This window comes from Motacilla alba, chromosome 23 (assembly GCF_015832195.1).
Source record: "Motacilla alba alba isolate MOTALB_02 chromosome 23, Motacilla_alba_V1.0_pri, whole genome shotgun sequence".
Taxonomy (NCBI): Eukaryota; Metazoa; Chordata; class Aves; order Passeriformes; family Motacillidae; genus Motacilla; species Motacilla alba.
In genome coordinates, this window is record NC_052038.1 from 2,076,572 (window position 1) to 2,098,679 (window position 22,108).

At 50.8% G+C, this 22,108-nt stretch overlaps 1 protein-coding gene across 7 annotated transcripts in view; it reads left to right on the plus strand.

Annotated features, from left to right (window-relative positions):
• Window positions 1-10,687: 10,687 nt before the first annotated feature.
• Window positions 10,688-22,108, plus strand: part of SCMH1 (Scm polycomb group protein homolog 1) — a 60,485-nt gene continuing 49,064 nt past the window's right edge. For 3 of the 7 annotated variants that reach the window (XM_038160641.1, XM_038160643.1, XM_038160644.1), the window contains exon 1: window positions 10,689-11,024. The gene's annotated coding sequence lies outside the window, so the exon portion shown is untranslated. Of the gene's footprint in view, window positions 11,025-22,108 lie in introns of all 7 variants that reach the window. The other 4 variants (XM_038160642.1, XM_038160645.1, XM_038160646.1 and 1 more) reach the window with 3 other exon arrangements.

Here is a 22,108-nt window from a genome sequence, read left to right on the forward strand (position 1 = left end):
ACCTGTGAGCCTTTCATCTCCTGTCTGTTCTCTCTCTTTTTCATGAGCATCCTGTGTTTATTCCCCCTTTCACACCCACAAGTCCCACTGGAGTTGCCCCATGTTCTGCCTTACTTTGGCTCTTCCATTTTTCCCATATCCTGATTGAACACACACATCAGCAGATCATTCTGTTTAGGATTTTTTTTTTTTTTTTGGTGGGCTTGTTGCTACTGCCTTACCAAAATTCCCCCAGGTTTTTAGCTCCACACTGCTCACAGTGCTTCTCTTCCCGTGCTTAAGCTGCCACAGCTGCTCCCAGCCAGTCCCTTGGAAAGTGTCTGTTCCCTGAGCCCCTCCTGGAGCTTATCCCACTCTGCCCTTCCTGCACAGCCACATCACGTTCTTGTGGATTATCAGTGGGAAATCACTGCTGGGCACACTCCACGATGCCACGAGCACACACAAGCTCAGCTCAGCACTATTTTGCCCCTAAAATAAGAGCTGCTCCTTAAGGAGGAGACAGAGCTCTTTAAAAAAGAGATTTTTTTTTTTTATTTTCATCCAATGCATGAACACTACTCCAGTGTCTTCTCCACCACAAAATTTGGGTCAAACAGGACCAGGGGAGGACCAGGGGAGTTTTTGCTTCCTTCACATCAGGAGCACCCCTCACCTCCTGCTCATCTAGCTTATTTCCCTAATTTTTGGCAAGCAGGAGCAGGAACTCAAGGCACTGGCAGTGCACATTCTCCTGCCTCCCATAGGCCAGCACAGGCTCCAAGACTCCATGTTCAGCATCCTGCAGATCTCGTGTCTCTGGCACAGTTGGTGACACTGTAATAAACACTGAAACTAATAGCAGGTATTTGTGAGCCATGTTTTGTTCTCTGCAAAATGTTAATAGAGAAAAATCTGCAGCACCATGCCAGGAAATCTTTTTATATCTTATTTCCAGACTACTCTAATATCAATTTATATCTGCAATTCAATTAATGTTCTGGGAGAGGCAAATTAGCATCCCCAGGTCCCTCCTGTCTCAGAAAAGCAAGTTCCCATGGAGAGAGAAGTCGGGCACAGCCTCTCTCAGGGTTCCAAAGTCGATCAGGGCAAGACCCCAAACACACAGAGATCCCCTAAATAACCAGGGGGTGCCTTCAGACATGCCCTGAAATACCTTTTGTGTCACAAAGCAGCACTTAACCCCTCCTGAAATTGGTAGAGGGGTGCATGGCACTTCACCTGTAATCTGCCTGCTAATAAGTGCATCATGTTTGAACTCTATAGATTTTAAAACATGAATCAGATCAGATGCTGTCACTCAGCTGTGTGTGCATTTGGTGGATTTGATGCTCATGGAAGCAGCAGGATGCTGCAATTTAAATTTAAGTGGAACAAGGGAGCTGGTCTTAAAAATAATCCAGGCCTGTCCTGAGCCTTCTGAGGACACTGCCTCAAGTCGTGCTAGGGGAGGTTTAAACTGGATGATAGCAAAAAGAGTGAAAGGGTGGTTGGGCATTAGAGCAGGCTGCCCAGGGCACTGGTGGAGTCAGTGTTCAAAAAATGTCTGGATGTGGCACCTGGGGACGTGTTTTAGTGGCAGTGCCACAGGCCAAAGTGTAGGGAATAGGACAACCCCACTTCCCTTCAAAATCCCTGCACAGCACAACCCACTGCAGGCAGGGCTTTGGGCAGAGGCAAAGCCCTGGAAATTTAAAAACTCCTCATGTAAGTGTCCTCAGCATGCTGGCAGCATCCCAAGGAGAGCAGGGACGTTCCTTAGGAAAAGTACTTTTGAAAGCAAACAGCTCCACCCCTTCCATACTGGACAGCCCCATCTGAGTTCATGTCCTGAAATAGCCCCGGGAGCCATTTCCCAGCAGGACTGCACAGGAACCTCCCCCTTTCTCCAGCACAGCCTCTGCATTTTTATCTGTGTTGATGGGCAATGAATAACCCGGGACACATCTGCAGGAAAACACAGGATGCCCTGGAAGATGCTCCAAGCCCAGGATCTGACCATGGCCCTGGTGCCTGTTTGTGTGGGAGCTGTGTCCCATAGAGCCTGGCCAGCCGTGAATAATCCTAATGAACAACTCATAAATTAATTCACCAAAATGATTTTCCAGCTGGCTCCGAGCTGAGCAGGCAGTCAAGGATCTGCTGCAAGTGGTGATGAGGAAAAGGTAAAGGCAAGGTGGGAATGGTTCCAGCTGCTGATCCAGGGAGTGGGCAAGCTTGGTGGAGCATCCCTGTGGTGCTGCTGGAGCATGGAGCTCCAGCTTCCACACCAGCAGGGCACACATCCATGGCAAAGATCCTTCAGCTTCCTGTGCCAAGCATGAAGAGCTCCTTGACCTCAACCAGAACACTTTTGTAGCTTTTCTTCCAGCCCTCTTTGTGCTTCTGCATGGTGCTCCCTCCAGCATGGTGGTGCTGCCGGAGCAAGGAACCTGCAGGGGAATCCAAGCACTTCCAGACCCACAGGAATGGCCAGGGGCTGCTGGCCCTGCTTTCCCACCATCACTGGGTGTAGGATTTACCCTCCCAGAGAAAATGGCTGATGTCTCTTGACCTGGGAAAGGCTCATCACATGCAAATGGGAATTAATTCTATTTCATTTGGAAGATATGAATGGGCTGTATGGCTATTTCTGTAAAAAAAAAAAAAACACACAGAAGGACTGCAAAAATTAAAGCCAAAAGCAACTGTTAGAGACCACTTATTGCAACTTTTTATGAGTCACAAGTCTCACCCAAATGCTCTCTGCTGAGCCCAAAGGCTGCAGTGAAGCTGAATATTTCAATCCTGTAAAACTCAGCTGCCAGAAGAAAGGGACCAGCAGGGCCACTGGAAGGGGTGGGATCCACCATGGTCCCCCCAAGATGAACAGGGTAAACCACATGCTTTGAGGGAGATGGAAGCCCTCAGGTCTCTGTCAGCCTGAGGAGCAGGTTCCTCCCAGTGTTCATGCTCCATTAGAAGATATAATAGACAATTCAGGGCCAGTGGAGAGGTGAAAGCATGGTCCACCACACTCCACCTCCAGGTGGAACAGGCCTGAAATAATTTGGAGAAAGGAAAACCCAGAAAGGCAGGATAAGTGTTTCTGCAGATCCAAACAGAAGCTCAGTGCTATTTAAATGCAATCCCTGCTCTGGGGCAGGAATTTCTCTCTTCAGTCAGGATCAATGTGAAGGGGTAGAGCCCCAGAGTGAGATGCTCAGCTTCCGTGGCCCTGGCCAGGCCACCCTGGCACTGACATCTCTCCCGTCTCTGCATCACCCCCATTTTCATTTCAGCCCCTCCATCTCATTGCATCTTGCAGCTACTTCCACACCAGCAGGGCACACATCCATGGCAGAGATCCTTCAGCTTCCTGTGCCAAGCACGAAGAGCTCCTTGACCTCAACCAGAACACTTTTGTAGCTTTTCTTCCAGCCCTCTTTGTGCTTCTGCAGGCCCTGTCAGAGGCTGACAGCAGAGCTGCTGTGTTGTTCCTGGAATAGCTTTTCCAACGCCGTGTGAAGGATTTAGGTCACTCCTGACTCTTTGCTATTCCCCTTTTTATAAACCCAGTGTCAGGCAGATACACAGAATGACTCTGAAGCTGCCCTGAATGATGCTTTGTGAGACAGAGTCTCTCATCTTGGAGAATGCATTTTCCAGGCTCTCAGGGGTGGATTTGTGGATGGCTCTTCAAATACAGCAGCTGGACTGGGGCTATTTAATGGTCCCGAGGGTTTGGCAGCCATAACCTGCCCTGCTCAGGATTTTTGTCACCTGCAAACCTTACTGTCGATTTTATGATTGTTATCATCTTTACTAAAATTACTTCATAGCTCTGTCTTTCTAATTTCCAGTCCCAGTAGGAGCAGCACCTCTCCTTCATCTCAGGGCGCTGGCATTGTCAGAGGTTCTGTCACAAAGCTGGGGACAGCTGACATTTAACATGCCCAGTTTACAGCATTAACGATGTCCTCGCTGGTGCTGGTCCCTCAGGGATTTGTATCCAGCCTCCCCACCCCACAGTGCTGCCAGGGGGCTACTTAGGACTGCTGGGACATGGCCTGGACCAGCATGGGTGTTTTTCACCAGCCCCAGTCTCACAAGTCTGTCCAGGCAGAGCCACTTTCCACACCAAAAGCCACTAATTTTGCCAGTGTGTAGCTGCAGGAACTCAATTATCCCTCCTACCATCTGATCTGGGTTCACAGCTTCCTTTCTCAAACCATCATAATTTCGTAAATCCCCATAGCCTTGGGATTTTCCAATTTGTCAAGGCTTGCTAAATCTCTTGCTTCACAACCCAAACTTCCCAGCTGACAGGTTTGTGTATCCCAGGTTTAGACTTTGCACAGCATCAACCAGAAAATGTTGGATGTCACTGGGCCTCCACCCTCCTTAGTATATGCCAGATTTTCCAAGGAAAACCAGCTGAGCTGTAGCAGTGTTTCACAGAATCACAGAACACAGATCAGTCGGGTTAGAAGGGACCTTAAACACCCTCTGGTTCCACCCCCAGCCATGGCAGGGACACCTCCCCCTGTCCCAGGTGCTCCCAGCCCCAGTGTCCAGCCTGGCCTTGGGCACTGCCAGGGATCCAGGGGCAGCCCCAGCTGCTCTGGCAATTCCAGCCCAGCCCCTGCCCACCCTGCCAGGGAACAATTCCTCATTGCCAAGATCCCATCCAGCCCTGCCCTCTGGCACTGGGAGCCATTCTCCCTTGTCCTGTCGCAGAAAGACACATCCAACCTTCAGTCACAGGTGGACTCTACATGCTGGTTTGTTGATTATGTTTTCCTCCAATAAGCTAAAATAATTAATATTGTTTTGCATTCTAAAGGGATATTCTGTTCTGAAGGGACTAGAAAGGTGCCACACCTGCTGGAGGGTGAGCCCAGCCAGCAGTCGAGGAAGGAGCTGCAAACTATTGGCTGTATTTATTAGGGAGAAAAATTTAGTCAGAAAAAATTCTATGGATATGGAGACTTCTCAGTGAAGCTTTGTTTTCAGATACTCAAAATGGTCACATCATTGCAAGGAGAAAAGCAGCTGGAATCCATCCTATTTCACTGGAAAAGAAGGGGAAGAAATAGTAAATTGATGATCCCAAATTGATATGTATGTGTCAAAAAGCAGTAAGGGCAAACAAATAGCAACATAAATAATAACATTTTATATTGATCAGTGAGTACAAGATGACCCTGAATCTAAGCAATGCCAGAAATTCAATGGGAGGTTTGAGAAGAGATGACTCAAATTGAATCAATACCTTGAGCTGCTTCCTTTGTCCAATAGTTTATTATGATTCTGAAAAATCCCTTGCTTGAAATTTTCTACAGCAATTTGAGAAGCTGAGCAGGTGCTGTGTTGGGGAAAACGGCAAAAAGGAAAGAAGGGAGAAAGTGCACAAGGGGGGTTGAACATAAGAACTCCTACATTAAATTAAATTAAATTAAATTAAATAACTTAAACAGTTTCAAAGTTTGGGTGGGAGTGGAAAGGTGAAAAACTGATTAAAATTTTCACCCAGCTCAGCCTTTCTGGGTGTCAGGGGACAGGATTTGGGGAGGTGATTTACACTCTCCCACATCCCTTGGGAAGGTTCCCTGTGCTCTCCTGGCACCAGCGAGGCACGGACACCGGGCACGGAGCAGTGAGTGCCCCATGTCCCTGCTGCTCTGTCCCTCTGTCCCTGTGCCCCTGCCCCTTCCCCGCAGCCCCGTGCTGCTGGCTGCGAGCCCAGCAGCAGCCCCCTGCTAATGACCCAGCAGAGCAGCTCGTGGTGTCCTGGGAATGGCTTCTCTTTCTGATATGGGGATCAAAGAGGGCTCTGCAGCCGTGAATCCCTGCGGGAGGATGAGAGGTCGGCTGGGATTAAGACGTGCAGTAATTTGTGAAGGGTAGGAACAGAAGAAATGAGCTATTAGGGGAAGGATTCGTGGCTGGCGGGATCAAAGAGCACCAGTAGGAAATGTTTAGAAGGCGCTGGGAACAAAGGGAATTCAAACCCATATGAGTCTATTAATAGACACAGGAAATTTATTAACAGCGGCAACAAATCAAGTGTTCAATAACTTCCTAAATTCTGCTTTTGCAGAGAAACCAGATCTCTTTTCATAAAGCTGATGAAGGACTTGCAAGACTGCTATTAGCCAAGAAATTTAAACAACATAAGTAAAAATAAACTGATATTTTACACCTACACCCAGATAACCCAAACACTATCATCCTTGAAGTGTTGACAGAGGTGTAGCAGGTTTGGAAATACCAGACAACAGCTGAGTTAGGACTGAGCTATTGTGACAGCCTGAAATCAGATAATTATGGGTTGTATATTGATATTAAGTAATAATTAGATAATGATTTCATATTAGAATAACAGAAGGATTATAAATAAATACCCAAGCTTGGTGAGGTGCTAAGCAGCAAAGGTGGGGTAGGATCAAGAAAGCAGCAGCTCTGGGAAGAAATTCAGGGTGAGCAAAGCAGACCTGAACTGCAAGGAGTGCCTCTGCCACAGAGGGGTTTCAGCTTAAATTTGGGTGCATATACTGACAGGAATGGGTACATTTAACCAGGACGGGGGTACAAGCCCTGGACATGGCACAGTGACACCCTTTGGACCCAGGCTTGGCATCCACCTGGCACGTGGAAAAGATAGGAATAGTTGCAAAGAGCCATTAGAAACGGGAGAAATAAAGTGTTGTGATGAGAAAATGTGTTCTTTTGCCTCAGGAGGATATTGAGGGCTCCCAGGGGTTTTCAGAGGGCAGCCTTTGTCAGAGGGTCCCTGTGCAATTGGACAGGGAAAGGCAGAGCTGCCTGCAAATATCTGGGACATGAGGCCAGGAGATTTCCCACTACCAAGAAAGCATTCTGGTATTCACAAAAGTGATTTTCCAGGCCATGAAGTCTTCAGAACAAAAATGGGCTCTTTTGGGCAAATTCAACAGCTGGTCTCAATATGAGATTGCTTTGGGAAAGGAAACTTATGGCAGGCCCTGCAAAGTGATCTGCTGATTGTTGGGGCTTTAATCTCTGTAAATAACCTTTTCCTCTGCCTTTTTGAGGCATGGGGAGAAGATTCCCATCTCCCCTGTCCAATAAAGATGTCAGGTCAAAGAACATATCTATGAGAGAAGCAGGAATACTGGGTGCACATGCTCCTTTAGATCTGCCTCCTCTACATCCATCCTTGTGCCCTCTTATTCACCTTTTTATGAAGTATCAGATTCAGGACAAAAAGGTCATGGACCAGAGGACATTAGGCTTTTTCTTTCAAGCAGAACGTGCTCTATATTTTCATCCATGCCAGACTGAGGATCAATTTGTGGCAGAAAACAAAGTTCATTATTGGGAACACTGCAAATAGTGGGAACCAGCCTAGGAGGACATTTGATGCCAGATCACTGCAAGGCACTAATGAGGGAGGAAGAGGGAGGGGAGAAGGGAAGACAGCAGGAGGTTTTCTTCCCAGTCACATTGCCTTACATCCCACTGCACCCTCTCCTCCTGCAGTCCTGCTCCAGTGCTCCAACACCCCGTGCATCGGGGTACCAGTGGGTTCAGGGCATCAGGGCTCTGAGGGGTTCCCTCCTGGCTGTTCATCCCTGGGCGCTGGCCCAAACCAGGCTGCAAATGTGCTGAGCTTTTCTGGCAATGCTTCAGAATAAATGGCAAACCATTTCTGCAGCTCGTTCCCATTGTAGTATTAATCAAACTGAATTCCTGCGGTGCTCATATGGATGTCATATGTAAATCCCACTGCTCATTCCAAATTAAAGCCAAGGGAGAAATTTTGCTCCTGTCCCCATCCTGCAGCTCTGAGCTCTTGTGCATTTATTCCATTCATGAAATCCTGATTACTGTGGACATGAGGGAATACCAGAGTTGATGACACCCATGAGAAGCTTTGGTAATACTTGTGAATTTATGAAGAAGGTGTTGTGGTGCAAGGCTGAAGCAAACACACTTCCATGTCCTACCTCAACCAAGTGCTCCACATCTTAAAATAGAAGCCCTCAGCAGCATTTCAAACTGTCCATCCCTCAATGTGAGCATTTCAGAACAAGACGTTTTCCAGGCAGGTGCTGGCCCTCAGCAGTGGTCAGTGTCACCATTCAGAAGAAGACATGAGAAACCTCCAAACAGCAGCTCTGGAACAGTTTCAGAGTTTTCTCCCCCACTAGTAGAAATCCCACCCTGTTTGATGGAGTATATGTCTTTATTTATAATTTTTTTGTGCTGAGAGACAGGCAAATACAGGTTTCTTTTGCTCTGAGAGTACTGATCCCTCTTTTCTCCCCTTGAGAAGGACGTCGAAGAGCTGTGGACAAATTGCTGGACCCCAGAAGTTAGGTGCTGATAAGGCAGAAGCTCCTTTGGCCTCGGGTAGGACTTTCAGCCTTGCACAGGCTGAACCAAGTCCAGCATCTGAACCAGGACAGCGTGAGCACCTGCAGGGTGTTCCTTGCCTTCAGTGCAGCTCTGGTCCCTGGGGAGCACTGCAGCCTCCAGCCCATCAGAGCGATGCCATTCACTTCCCCGGAGGAAAAGGGAGGAACACAGCAATGGGCTGAGGCAGTTCCCACCCTTCCTGAAAGGCTGGGCACTGGTGGGAAGGTCCCACCCCGGAGCCCTTGCCCACCCTGTGCCTCCCTGGCTGGCACCAGGCTTGGCAGCACGCAGTGAGCAGATGAATCACAGCTTGGCCTTCTCTCTGTCACAGATGACAAAGCCACTCGCTGCAGGAAGCCACACATATCACAGAGCTTTCCAGACTCCACCAAGCCCCGTCCACACCAGGGGTGTTTCCCTCTGATCCTCTCTTGACCTAAACCACTCAAGCCTCCATGGAATCTCCCAGAACAAGAAATCATTCGGGGGGGGACTCCTACATTAGCCGTGTCACTTACAAGTCCTTTGGAAATTGTTCAGGTGCTTTCTGCCTGAGAAGACGTGTCACACATGTCTGTGTCGCACCAAAGGTATGTAGGAAAATATATTAGGAAAAAACTCTTACCTGTGAGGGTGGTCAGGCCCTAACACAGGTTGCCCAGAGAGGGCAAACCCCCAGAAGTGCCCAAGGCCAGGTTGGACAAGGTACCTGGGACAGTGGAAGGTGTCCCTGCAATGGCAGAGAGGTGGCACTGGGACATCTTTTCCTCTTCCAACCCAAACCATTCCATGGTTCTCTGGGGTATCCACTGCCCCACTGAAATACCTGGGTCACGAGACCCAGGTCTACCCCCAAAGGTCCTTTAGACTCAGTGACCACTCACTTGAGAATCTTAAAAGATGTGACCTGAATCTCCAGATCACAAGAATCACTGATTGCTTAGGTTGGAAAAGCCCTCTAAGATCAAATCCAACAGTTACCCTGGCACTGCCAAGGCTGTCACATCCATGTGTCTTAAATCCCTCCAGTGACTCCACCCCTGTCCTGGGCAGCCTGTGCCAGGGCTGGACTACCCTTTCCATGGAGAAATTTTTCAGAATATCCAATCTAAACCTTCCCTGGCACAACTTGAGGCTGTTTCCTCTCGCACTGTCACTTGTTACCTGGGAGTTCCCAAGATAAGGGGTGGCAGAGCATGGTTTTGGGGTACCATGTCTAGGCTTTGGTTGGTCTACAGGACAGAGAAGGTCCCCAGTGAGGTCCGTCTCTGGTCAGGAGACAGCACCAAGGATGCTCATGGGGTCAGCTCACACAGGGTTCTCTCCAGATGGAACCTGGAGATGGTACATGGAGGTAATGAGGTACAACAGTGGCACAAGGGATCCTTTTAGCTTTAGGGCTCCTTTAGAGAGTCACAGGAGTCTTAGTCTGGGGGGAATGTGGGGACGCTGAGTCCCCAGACACATCTGTACATCGGTGGTGTCTCCAGCTGGGAGGGCACTGCAGGGACAGCTCCTGCCCAGGCTGGGAGGAAAGGGAATATCTGCAGATTGCCTGTCCCCAGCATCTGCTGTGCTGCATGGAGTCCACCCCAGTCCTGGCTGTCCCCAGTGAGGAGCCAGACAAGGGTGGACATCACTCTGCAGTACCCGGGGGGTCGCTGGTGGTAACAGGGGTCCAGCAGGTCACAGCGGGGTTCTGCTCTGCCCAGATAGTCCTGGCTGGGCACTGGGGCCACCACTGCCAGGTGGGGAGATCATTGTAGGGGTCTGTCCTGTGCCCATGTGTGCTGGGTGGGCATGGGAGGTCTATCCCAAGGCTGGGGCATACGGGAGGAGCAAGTCTGTCCTGTGCCAAGGGTCCAGGATGGCACATGGGGTCTGTCCCCAGGCTGGGGCTCACACTGGGGGTCTGTCCTGTGCCAAGGGTCTGGGATGGCACAGGGGGTCTGTCCCCAGGCTGGGGCTCACACTGGGGGTCTGTCCTGTGCCAAGGGTCCTGGGATGGCATAGGGGGTCTGTCGCCAGGCTGGGGCTCACACCTTGAGGGACCCGCTGCGCCGTGCCCAGATGCGGGTGGGGACCGGGCTCTGTCCCTGCGTGAGGGCGGTCCCGAGCGGGCACGGTGGGGGATTTGTGAGGGCCGGGCCGGGCCGAACCCAGCCGAGCCGGCCGAGCGGAGCAGAGCCGGGCCGGGCCGGGCCGAACCCAGCCGAGCCGGCCGAGCGGAGCAGAGCCGGGCCGGGCCGGGCCGAACTCAGCCGAGACCGAGCGGAGCCGAGCCTTGCCCGGCCCGAGCCGAGCTGTGCCGAACCGGAAAGAAGCCGTGCCGGGACAAGCCGAGCCGAGCCGAACCTAACCGAGCCAGCCGAGTGGAGCCGCACCGACCCAGCCGAGCATCTCCGAGCCACGGCCGATCCGCTGCCGAAGCGCCGGCGCTGGCCGGAGCCGTCCCGGCGGCGGGGGCGGCGCGGGGCCGGGCCGGGCCGGGCCGCCGGTCCCTCCTCCCCGATCCCCCGCCGCTCCCCCTTCGCTCCTTCCCGTTCCCTCCCGTTCCCTCCCCGCCTCCCTGCGCAGCGCGAACATGGCGGCGGCGGCGGCGGCGAGGGACTGAGCAGCGCCAGCGCTCGGCGGCCGCGCAGGTGAGCGGGCGGCCCGGGGCGGGCGGCTCGTCCGGGCTCGGTCCGGCCCGGCCGTGGAGGCGCGGCGGGGCTCGGGCGGGGGTCGGGCGGGCAGCCCGGCCCGGATCTCATCCCTCCTGTCAGCGCGGCCCGGCCGCCGCTTCAGCGCCGTGCCCGGGCCGGGGGCGGCTGTCACCGCCCGCACCTGCCGGTGCCCGTCCGGGACCGGCCCTCCCGGCGGCTGGGCAGCGCCCCGGGGCTCCCCGGCCCCGCGGCTGCCCGGCCGGGCTGTGCCTCCCGGGGAAGCCTCTTCCAGGGCTTTGTTGTTCTGCCGGGTGTCCCCGGGCAGGGCCTCGGGCAGCCGCGGTACCGCCTCGCCCCGAGGCCTCGGAGCGGTTCTGGGGCCGGCCGGAGCTGCCCCCTCCCCGGCGCGTTTCGGTATCAGCCGGGCGCTCCCGCCAGGAAAGGGGAAGCGGGACCGAGCTGCCGGAGGTGGCCCCGGCTGCGGGTTGTGCCCGGGGGGTTTGTGCCCTTCCTCCCCCACGAGCCCTTCGGGGCTCGGTGACACCGTCCTGTCGCCCCAGTGTATGTGTGGAGCTGGTCCCCGGTGCCCCGAGCAGGTCCCCGCGAGTCCTGCTGCTGGAGGTAGCAGGGGTGACCCCGGGGAGCAGCCGGAGAAATCCCATCACCGCCATGCGTGGGGAAAAGCTGCGCCCCGAGCCGAGTGCTGGGCTGGAGCTGGGAGCGAGACAAGATGTGAGCGTTTCGAGCACAGTGAGATGTTTAAAAATAACCCCGGTGACGGCTGGCTCCTGCCGCGCAGGTTTAATCCGCAAGCTCTTTGAAGCTCCCGTGTAAAACTGTGGCAGCACTTTGGAGTCTGGATGACTGAAGGTAGAGCTGGCAAATCCGAGCAGGCGGCCCGAGTTTGGGATGCAGTGAGCAGCTTGGCTCCCTCGGGCCTCGGCTGGTTTAGGTTCAGCGGCTGAGCATGAAACTGTTTCCATGGGGAACGTCGGGATGTGGAGACCCAGCTCTGGGGTCCCCGGCTTTGATTTTTTGGCTGAGTTTCTGTTTACTGTTGTTGTTTATAGTAAACAGCGTGCACTGAGTGGCTGGGAGCAGCCATGTGGTCGCTGCAGTTCGCAGCCAGTAATATTGGGGGAAAATGTTCTCCCACCCCGGTTGAACGCCTGAGCGCCGGCTGCGGCTGGGCCTCCTCCTGTCGCCTTCCTCTCTTACTCTCAGCTTCTGCTGGCCAGGCTGTGCTGACCATATGTGTTTGCTGGGAATATTGGGAGCATGGGATAGTGGTGTCATTCCTTGTGCTTCATCTCAGGCACTGGCGTGTGGCTTGGTGTTAATACAGGGAGCAGAACTGGGCTCATGGGGGTCTCAGTTTGGGACAAGCTGCCGTGGTGTTCAGCCCTGCATGTGCTGGTGGGTAGTTCAGGATCTGCCCAGTAGATGGTATGAAAATGCAGATGGAAATCAGGGAGTCCCTTCCAATGGCCACGAGGGAAATGCAGATATTTCCGTGCTACTTGAACTATTTACTTAATTAAAAGTTTGAGTGTGTTCTGTTTGTGAGAGACATGCTGAATCTTGGTGCTCCCGGATTGATAGTTACATCTTAGCATGTGATAGTTCTGCATCTTGATAATCTGCTTTTCTTGAGGTACTTCTGTGGAAACCTGATGAATTTTGCAGGACAATATGGTGTCTATAAGTAAAAGATTCTGTTAAGGCATTAAATGATGATCTTATTCATCAAGTAGCTGTGCTTCAGCCTAGACAGGAGTGCTGTGGGAGCTATGTCCCTGCCCTGTGTCTGATTTAAAGGAATGTCTGAAACTGTGTTTGGTAGACTCAGGTGTCAGGTTGTTTCCCAGTCTTGGGTAAGGTCAGGTAGGCTTCTAAACCCTTCCTGAGTAATAGTTCTTCTTTTAAGCTCTTCATGCTGGCAGTTCCCTATCCTGTGCAGGTGATGTATGCCAACACACAGGCCTCCTCATCATAAGAGATTATTCAGGGTGCTTAATCTAAATCTTTATCTTGCACTTTAAACCTGTTCTTCTTCTGATGTCCAGAGCTCACGGAGAGCACCCTACTCCACACATCACTCCACTTCCTACACGCCTGCAGCTCAGTTAGAAGCATTTGAAGACTTCTTCTCCCTCTCCCTAAGCTGAGCAAGATCAGTTTCTCTGTTCTTCTCACGTGGGCATGTCAGCCTAGCTGACCTCTGTCTCTGGCTTGGGTTCTGCTCCCATTCACTCCTCACCTAAAGCGCTGGGGTCAGTTGGGGGTAGGACTCTGTCAGTGGGGCTTCTGCAGAGCAGTTGTAACAAGCTGGGCCCAAATGACCCCATTTTGGGCCTGTCTCAGCACTGTTACGTGACAAGGAATGCAGATCACATGTTGGTCTGTTTGTGCTTTTAACTGTGTGTTTGTGACAGGACTTGGCGTGCTCAGTGAGCTCCTGTTTGCAAATCTGGAGTAGCGTGCTAGCAATGTGAGCTCAGAGCTGTGCTGAGTTAAACCTTGGCGTGTTTGCAGCTCGTTTGAGCTGTAATGTTTGCATCTAGGACCCTTTTCTCCTTTTCTTTTCCTTACCTGCTACTGCAATTCAGTTTTTGCAATGAGACAAAAAGATTTTGAGTCATTTATGCATCCGTTTATGTTTGAGAAGTTTCCTGACAAGGAGGGGTCCCTGGGAAGTGAGGGAAGATGCATTGAGGACAGAGCAGCAACTCTGGCTGCCAGCTTCTCTTGTGAGGTGGTTAATCTCCTGCATATATGTAATTCAGAGACATGCCATGGTAAAAATTATCTCCGCAATTGAACTCTCAGTGCAGCAGAACTGTAACTCTGACCCCTCCTTCACCCCAGCACTACATCTGGGTGTAGCACCTGCCCTCCAAGCTGGGACATAAATACTTCATCCCACTTTATTTGCAGGATAGCACAGCCTAATCCTAAAGGAAATGCTTTTTCTGGGTTTAATACAGTTGTAAAAAATTTCTTTGTTACCCAGCTTAAATACCTACTAGTGGAAGCTGTTACAAAACATTTGCACTGTGTTTAACCTGATAGTGCAAGTCTGAGAGCAGCGGGAAGCACAAGAGATCCTCCTTGTGTATCACCAGGTCTCACTGAGCTTGGAGTGAACAAATCCAGTGACCTGAACTAGTGGTGGGGACACCTGAGATCAGCACCTCCTCCTCTTTGCAAAGCTGTGCTCTGTCCTGGGTGGCAGTCTCCCTTAGCAGGACATTTCAGAGGTGGTTTCAGCTGTGAGCAAAGGAGAGATCAGTACAGGGACATCACTGCAGCCTGGCTGGTGCTGAGAACACATAATTCCCAGAGATCTCTATTTTCATTCAGTTCCCTTAAAAAACAGCATAATACTTGGCTCTTTTACCGAGGTTTCTTACACACACCACCTCTAGCAGATTTAGACACTGTGACACACAGTTTGCAGTCTTCACTCAGGCACCTACCAAATGTTTCTGCCTCTCTAGCAGGCATTTAAGCAGAATTTGTGTGCCTCTGCTCTTACTGGGCTGAATCTCACACTTTTATGTAGACTCATCCTGAGCAAAAAATCAAGAATTTGGCTGAGAACTGAAGGAAAAGATGAACGTCCGTTTTGCTGCCTCTGCTGTTTGCGTGGCAGCCTCGCCCAGCCGGCCAGAGGGACAGGTGATGTCTGGGGAGTCTAAAGCACTTGGCTTCCTGAGAGCTGACTTGATCAGCAGAGGGGAGCGACCCCTGCAGCTCCACAGCCTGGTTGGTAATATGTCACTGGAGATGAGGAAACAGAGCGGAGTCAGTGTGGTCATTGCCAACACGAGGGAGCTGACGTGGGAATTCAGGCAGGACTGTTTTTCCCTGGCACAAGCTTGTGCTTCTGCTGCTCTCCATTTCTTGCTCAGAAGTTTTTCTGTTTGTATTATAAATTGAATGGTGTTATCACCAGTCGGAAAAGAAGCTCCTGCTGGAGGGGCCTCCTCCCAGCCAATGTGCTCAGAGTTACCAGCTCCAATTAGCTTGTACATTTTCCAGACTGCCACAGTGGGAACAGCCCAGAAACCTCCCTGTGGCTCCCTGGGTTTGTTTTCAACAACGGAAACTGTAGGAGTAGATGCCAGTGGAAATTTGCAAAGTTCAATCTTTGCCCATTGAGTTTCCTGAAATTCCTCCCCACTCCTGGCCCTTCCAGGTTTTACTGGACACTGGTCCAGCTCCTTTCTCCTAGGTACTGTGGCAAGGGAACAAGTTTGGTTCACCCATTTCTGGAGTGACATCTGCTGTCACTTGGGGGTGGAGGGAAGTGGGTGCACCCTTCTGATTCCTCAGGGTGCTGCTGATGTTTGATTCCAGGAAGAGGTCCTGCCAGGAAAAATGGGTTTTTTGCCTGGGGGGAGCTGGGGGACACTTAGAGTGTTTGATTTCAGTGTTGGCAGAGGCTGCACAGGGTGAAGCCCATCTGTGCTCCACTGAGTGAGCCACGGTCCCACCAGCTGCTGCTCGCAGTCACCTCGTGCTGGAACACTGCTGCCAGTGCCTGACCAGCTTCCATCCACTCTGCCCTCCCCTGTGCCACTGCTGCAGGGTGTCCCTGCTCCTGGCCTCTCTCCCTTCCCATTTGGAGCAGCCCCTGCCTCCTCCCCCCATGCTGAGCCCTCCCTCAGCAGTGGGATGCGTGTCCAGCTGTGTCTGCGGTGAGCAGGAGGGCAGCCCGTGTTCCCTGTTCCCCCTCGCTCCCTCCTGGCTCCCCAGGAGCCTCCCTGGGCCACTGCCAGGGCCTGCCTGCCCTCCCCGTGTCCCTGCAGCTGCGGGGAGGCCAGGCCAGGCCAGGCTGGGATGCACACACCATGGGGGACACTGCCGAGCAGCAACTTCAGGATGGCTCATTGTCATTGACAACCGTACATGTGTATATCCATCTTAAATATTCCGAGAATTTTCAAAAGCAACCCACATTTAATCACCGAATTCTGACCTGTCCACAGCTAGTATTTTGGCTCCTTAGTAAAACCCAGGATTTCTACTGAGTTATGCTGGACTTGCATTTCACTTCCAGCCACTCCTATGATAGTTAGAAGGAATTAACTTCTGGAGTTGTCTTCTTCATAGACAATCAGTAGTGGATGGTTACTCCATAGCTCTTTTCAGCGGGGAGGGACTTTGGGGCAGGAACCCGGGCTTGGCTCTGGGTCTGGGTGGCACAAAATGTCCCCGCAGCACAGTTGAATGTCCCTGAAACCAGCTGGTCTGCAGAGGTGATGGCTCAAGGTGAGGGTGGCTACCTGAGCTCAGGCTGAATGCTCTGGGCAGCTCTGCAGCGTGCTGGGCACCTCCCAGCAGTGCTCTCCCTGCATTCGCTGCTGCAGGGCCCCCTCACTCCCCACTTGTGCCTTTCCTGCCCAGCTGCAACACATAAGGTAGGAGACATTTCTGCTCTGTACTTGTCAGTTCTGTGAAGGAGTAGAGAGCAGGCAGAAGAGCTGAAGGAGTCTGATGTGGACTGAGGAGGAAGTCGTACCAATTCTACCTTCTAAAAATAAGTCGAGTGGCTGTTCACACAGCCCAGAGACTGCTGCTCTCTGTACGCTGACCGTGGTTGCTTTTTTTTTTTTTTTTTGCCTTTTACAGCAAATTTTAGATGCTGCAGTCCATTAAAATTGTGCAGTGGCTGTGTGATCAGGGAGGTACCTATGCAGAAAGTCTTGTGGTTTCAGTGTTTCTAGAAGTGACCTTGAAGGATCACCCACACATGTTTCCTGGAGGTTTCTCTAGGGTGTTCTAAGATTTCCAGTGATGGTGATTCCTACTTTCCTCAGCAATTCACTCCAGTGCCTGACTATTCTGAGATTAAGGAGCTGTGCTTGATTTCAGGCTGGTATTGCTGTACTTTAACACCATCATTTTGACATTTCACCTTCTCTTCTGGCAAGCTGCCAAGAGAAGAAAAATGCTGTACTGCTGGTTATGTACAGTTGACATTATCCAGAGGATGTTGGCCACTGATGGGCAGCAGGTATCATCAGTTCCACCACCTTGCTGCTCACCTGCAGCCCTTAACTCTTACCACAAGTGGGGTAAACCTTGGCAGCTGGCTCACCTCCTGGCTTGTCACTTGATTCCTGAGGCCATTTGTCATTGCCCCAGCCCCGCACTGGAGGGTTTTACCTGGCTGTACAATGCCACATCTCCTCCAGCGTGGCGGGAGGTAGCAGCTCACTTGATGGTGAATTGCTGTGCCTGGAGAGGGCAGGAGGAACTTGTTTCCCTTGGGCATGTCCAAGCCCTGCACTGTAGATCTGGGCAGTCCCACTGTTGTGCCAGCATTATGGTGGGGTTGAGGGATGGCTTTTGAATCTTGGCTCCTTTTCCATCTCCATGAGCTTCGGTCACCTCTTGCACACTGCTGGCACAGTCTCCCGTTGTGTGTGTGTGTGTGTTAGTGATAGTTTCTGTTCAGTGTTATCTTGTGCCTCACCAGAGGACTCAGTGTGTTCTGGAGCTGCTCAGTTATTTCATATTGTTGTCAGCTGGAAAATCTGTAAATGCCCTGTGATATTTTATTGCTTTATAAGCTGTACAAAATGTCCAGCAGGTACTTGAATGTCGAGCAGATACAGTCTGTAAGAGTGCCTTGTTTTCATTAGCTCCTTGGCAGACACTGAACATACTTGCAGAGCTGCAGGATGGACTTTTGGTTGCTTGTGGTCGTGGTTTGGGGTTTTTTATTGGCATCTACCGTGTGCTGCACAGAAAACAGTGAAGGGCCTCACAGGATATTTTTTAGTTGTCCAAACTCTTGGCCCTTCAGGAATGTAAAGCAGCCTAACAACTTTTTCTTTACATAATTAACAGCAATCTGTTCAGGGTTTCCTGCAGGAACTGGCTAGTGATTTTTCCTCTCTGGGAGTAATTCTCCTGAGCTAATATTTTTGTCTATGTCTAGATTGTTCTTTCTTTTGTTATTAAAATGGAGTGTAATTTTGATGGGCATGTTATACTTTTTCTGTATCCAGACTTTGTACCCAGAAGAGGATATTTCTATTTGAGTAGATACATGGTTTTGAATACTGGGATTTTATCTTAAGTCACAGATGAGACCAGAGTTATACACAGATTAAAAATAGCAAGCAGTAATTAATACCCATCCTCAGTCAGCCTGGCTCTTCTGGTTCCTCTTGACATGTTGCGCTGTAGCAATTTCCTTTCTTTTTCCTAAGAAACAGATGAATTAATATTTCTCTACATGAGTGAGAAAATAAACCAAAGATGCTTGTTTCCTGCCCTGGCACACCATTCCCTTGGGGTACAAAGAGTTTGAGGAGCTCTTTTCCTGGGCAGCCCTCTGCCTTGATTGGGCTGGAGCAGACCAGGCACCAGGAGAAGAGACTCCTTTCACATCCCTCCCTCCCGAGACTTCCTTCTTTCCCTCTGTCAGGGCTGGATTATCTCTGTCTCAGTGCTCCAAGCAGCAGAGACTGACTCCTCTTCCGCTCCAACAAGGGTAAATCCAGGTTTTGTGGCTCTGCTCCATACCCTGAGGGTTTGGAGATTTTATCTTTCTCATTTCTTTAGCAGATGGGGCAGATCTGTAGGAACTATTTCTCATCTGTCCTTTGTTTGCATAAGAAGAATCAGCTGCTGGAAGGGTTGGAGGGGAGTCTGGCTGTGCTTCCTGCCAGGGAGACCCTGAGTTTTGTCACTCTAAGGGTAGATTTATATATACATATACACACACATTAAAGGGGTCTTCTCTGAGAGAGCAGGTTCAGGAGGGCAGAGGGAGTTGCCTTTGGAAGGTTTGGGAAGGTTGGCTGTATGGATGTTGAGTCAGGGACGGGGATTTGTATGTGGATCTGTGAAGGATTCAGCCTTGAGTGTGACTGGAGCTGTGCCTCCCTCCCTCCTTCCCTTTGTCATTCGGGACATGTTTGTGTTGGTGCTGGACCTCAGGAAGGTAAGAAATGCTTAACTCCATGGAAGGTCATTCCTTTGTGCTGGATGAGCAAAGAGAACACTTCAGGCACTCCAGTAACAGGCTCAGCGATTGCTTTGATGCCATGTGAGGCTTGAGGATGAGTTTTCATCCCATGTGTTTTCCCGAGGGATATTGCTAAGCATTCCATTTAATTGTTGGGGTTGGTTATAGAAGTAAAGGAGAAGGAAAATGCAATTGTAGGTGTACATAACCATCATCATGCCCCGTGTCTCAGTATTTAGCTCATTAGAGAGTGGTGATTTTGTCCCTCACCTTTTCTTCAGGGCTGGTTTGTTCTCCTCTGCTCCCTGAGCTCTCATCTCCCTCCCTGCTGTTTCAGGGGAAACCCTTGCCCCGTGTGTCTCTCCCTGAGGATCACCCTCCTCCCTTGTGCTTGTGAGATACAGGGTACTTTAAGGGATTGGGTAATCTCCTTCCCCTCTTTTTGCAAGGTTTTCCTCATTTACATTTCTGTTTTGTCCCCTAATTAGCATCCCTTTGGTTTTTTATTCCCCCTCAAGCTGCCTTTCCCTACTTACAGTCTCCTGAGGATGTTCTGCTGTAACTTTATCAAACTTACATTACTAGAAATAGTTAATGCAAAATTTTCTTTGAGGAATTCTCACATCCTGCTTGCAGCATCACTGCACAGTCTGTCGTGACATTTCCAATAGAGACACAACTGGAAGTCAGTCCTTTCCTTCTGGATTGCCTCCTGTTTCCCTTTCCATAGGAATGAATACATTGTCCTCCCATATCTTCCATGCCATCAAGAGTTTATTTTTTAATCGAGTCCAGTAGAGAATTAAGGATAAGGTTGATTAAACATGTTACACATACATATATCTACTGGGTGTCAACCAGAGACCCGTGAAGAGTTTACACCCTGGAGCCCTTTCTGGGGCCACATCCATCACCCCTGTAACTGCTGTCTGGGAAAGCAGCCACAGCTGACTGTGCAAGGGAGGCTCTACTAGCCTGTCTGGGGGTGATATGGAAACCATGCACTGGTTTTTAATGTACTCCTGTTTAAATTCTTATTTAAAGACTTTGAAGCATCCTATTGTGTGCTTTTGTGAGGGGTGACTTTGTGAGTGCCCTGGGCAGAATCCCGTTTCAAGGTCTCCTGTAAGCCATCTGCTTTCAGTAATAGCTCTTAGCTTTGGCATGTGGCTCAGTGCAGGCTGAAATAGCCACATTGCTGCAAAACTTTCCTTACTACCTGCATCAGTTTGGGCTTCCCGCTATGCCTGCACAGGCTGGTGCACCCTCAGGGTGCCCTGCATCAAGCCTGTCCTCCAGGTTCACCCTCCAGCTTCTCCCCAGGCCAGGGGGGCCATGACCCAGCACAGGAGTGTGGGTTGCACCATGTCCTGCACCCCTCTGTGTTCTGGGATTGCCATGAAAGGAAACTCAGGTAGCTGCAAAACCTGCCCTGTGGTCTGATTCCCAGTCACCAGGGTGTCAGGGTACGGTCAGAATATGCCAGGATCAGGCTACAGAGCCCCCTGTGTGATAAATCTTCTCTACTTCCAGTTGTCCTCAGTGGATTGGGTACACTGCTGTGCCAGGCTATAACCCAGGCCATTCCTCATCTGAAGTCAGGAGAGTTTAACTTTCAGCTATGGGAGTCCTGCTGACACAAAATAGCTGTAACACAGAGGTTCAGTGTTAGAAACAGCAGCCTTGGGCACACAGATTCAGTTCCTTGCTTTGGCACGTTCTTCCCATATGGCACTGAGGTCCATCAGTGCTTTGCTTTTCTATATGTAACGGGCACCTTACCTGCCCCAAAAGCAGATCTCTGTGTTGAGTTTTGTTACAGTGCATTTGGGAGAGCTCCATGGAGGTACAGTCAGAAATGTCTCTGCTTAAGCCCCAGAAGCAGAGATCTGCAGCTTTTCCCAAAGCTCCTCCAGAACAGTCATGGAGAGCAGTGCTCTTGGTGGCATCTTTGACACTGGGGTGTGGGACATGGGCACTGCTCACCTCAGAGGGAGAACCTCAAAGTGACTTCAAAAGGACCACCCACGAAGGATTTGCTGGAGTAATTCAGGGGCACGGTGAAGCTTCCTTACCCCCAGCTGTTACCACAGGGGATTTGTGTGATTAGATAAGGTCTGTGCCACATCAGCATGAGTTCGAGGTGGGACACCTGCTGTCCATGGCAGTGGGAGGCAGCCCAGGCCTTGGCTCCAAGCCTTGGACATGGTCCTGTCTGGGGAGGAGCAGCACAGGATCCTGTGAGTGCCGTGAATCCCTGCCCACTTTGAGGGAGTTGGAACAAGAGGATCTTTGAGCTCCCTTCTGACCCAAACCCCTCCATGACTCCATGCTCCCTGCATGGGAAGGCTTTAGGTTTTGCACTGTTTTCTTTCTATTGGAGTGGGTGGGAAACCAATACCAGTCGTAAAAGCAGCTCTGATTTTTCAATAGTGTGTGGACTTCTAACAGCAGTCAAGCTTTCCAAGGAGGATTTGCAGGGCTGGAGTGCTCACCCCCCTCACTACAGAAATGGCAGCCATGGAGCTGTAACTCCCAGCTCATCAGTAAACATGTCTGTATTGAGAAAATTCATCCTGTTAAGGGGCTTCCTTTAGCAGACTCAAGTCAGATTATCTTATTTGTCTGTTATTTGAAGCCCTTTCATCTCTCCATTTCTCTCAGCCTGGGTATCCTGTTCCTGGAGTGTGCCAAATATGTTGTCTTTATTGCAGCCTCTTCAGTCTTTGTGGAGAGCAAAGTCAGCTCACAGTGATACATGTCAGGATGTTTTTGGTTTGATCCAAGGCCCATGCTGGTTTTATTGGGTTTTTTTTTGGTTTTGTTTCTTGGTTTTGTTTTGTTTTGTTTTTTTTGGGGGGGGAGGTTGGGGTTATTTTGCATAGGGAAGGAAATAGTTATTGAAATCCTGCAAGGTTTTATTTAATTTCTTCCACAGTCATGGGCAGTGGTAACTGTTGTAGCTTTGCTCACAGTGGTGGTTCCTCTCACTGGTCCCTGGTTTTTGTACTCACCCTGAGGGTGATCTCTTGAGCTTGACTCAGCAGTGTCTGGTGGTCCAGCTGCCATTTCCTGGGAGGCTGACTTATCTCCT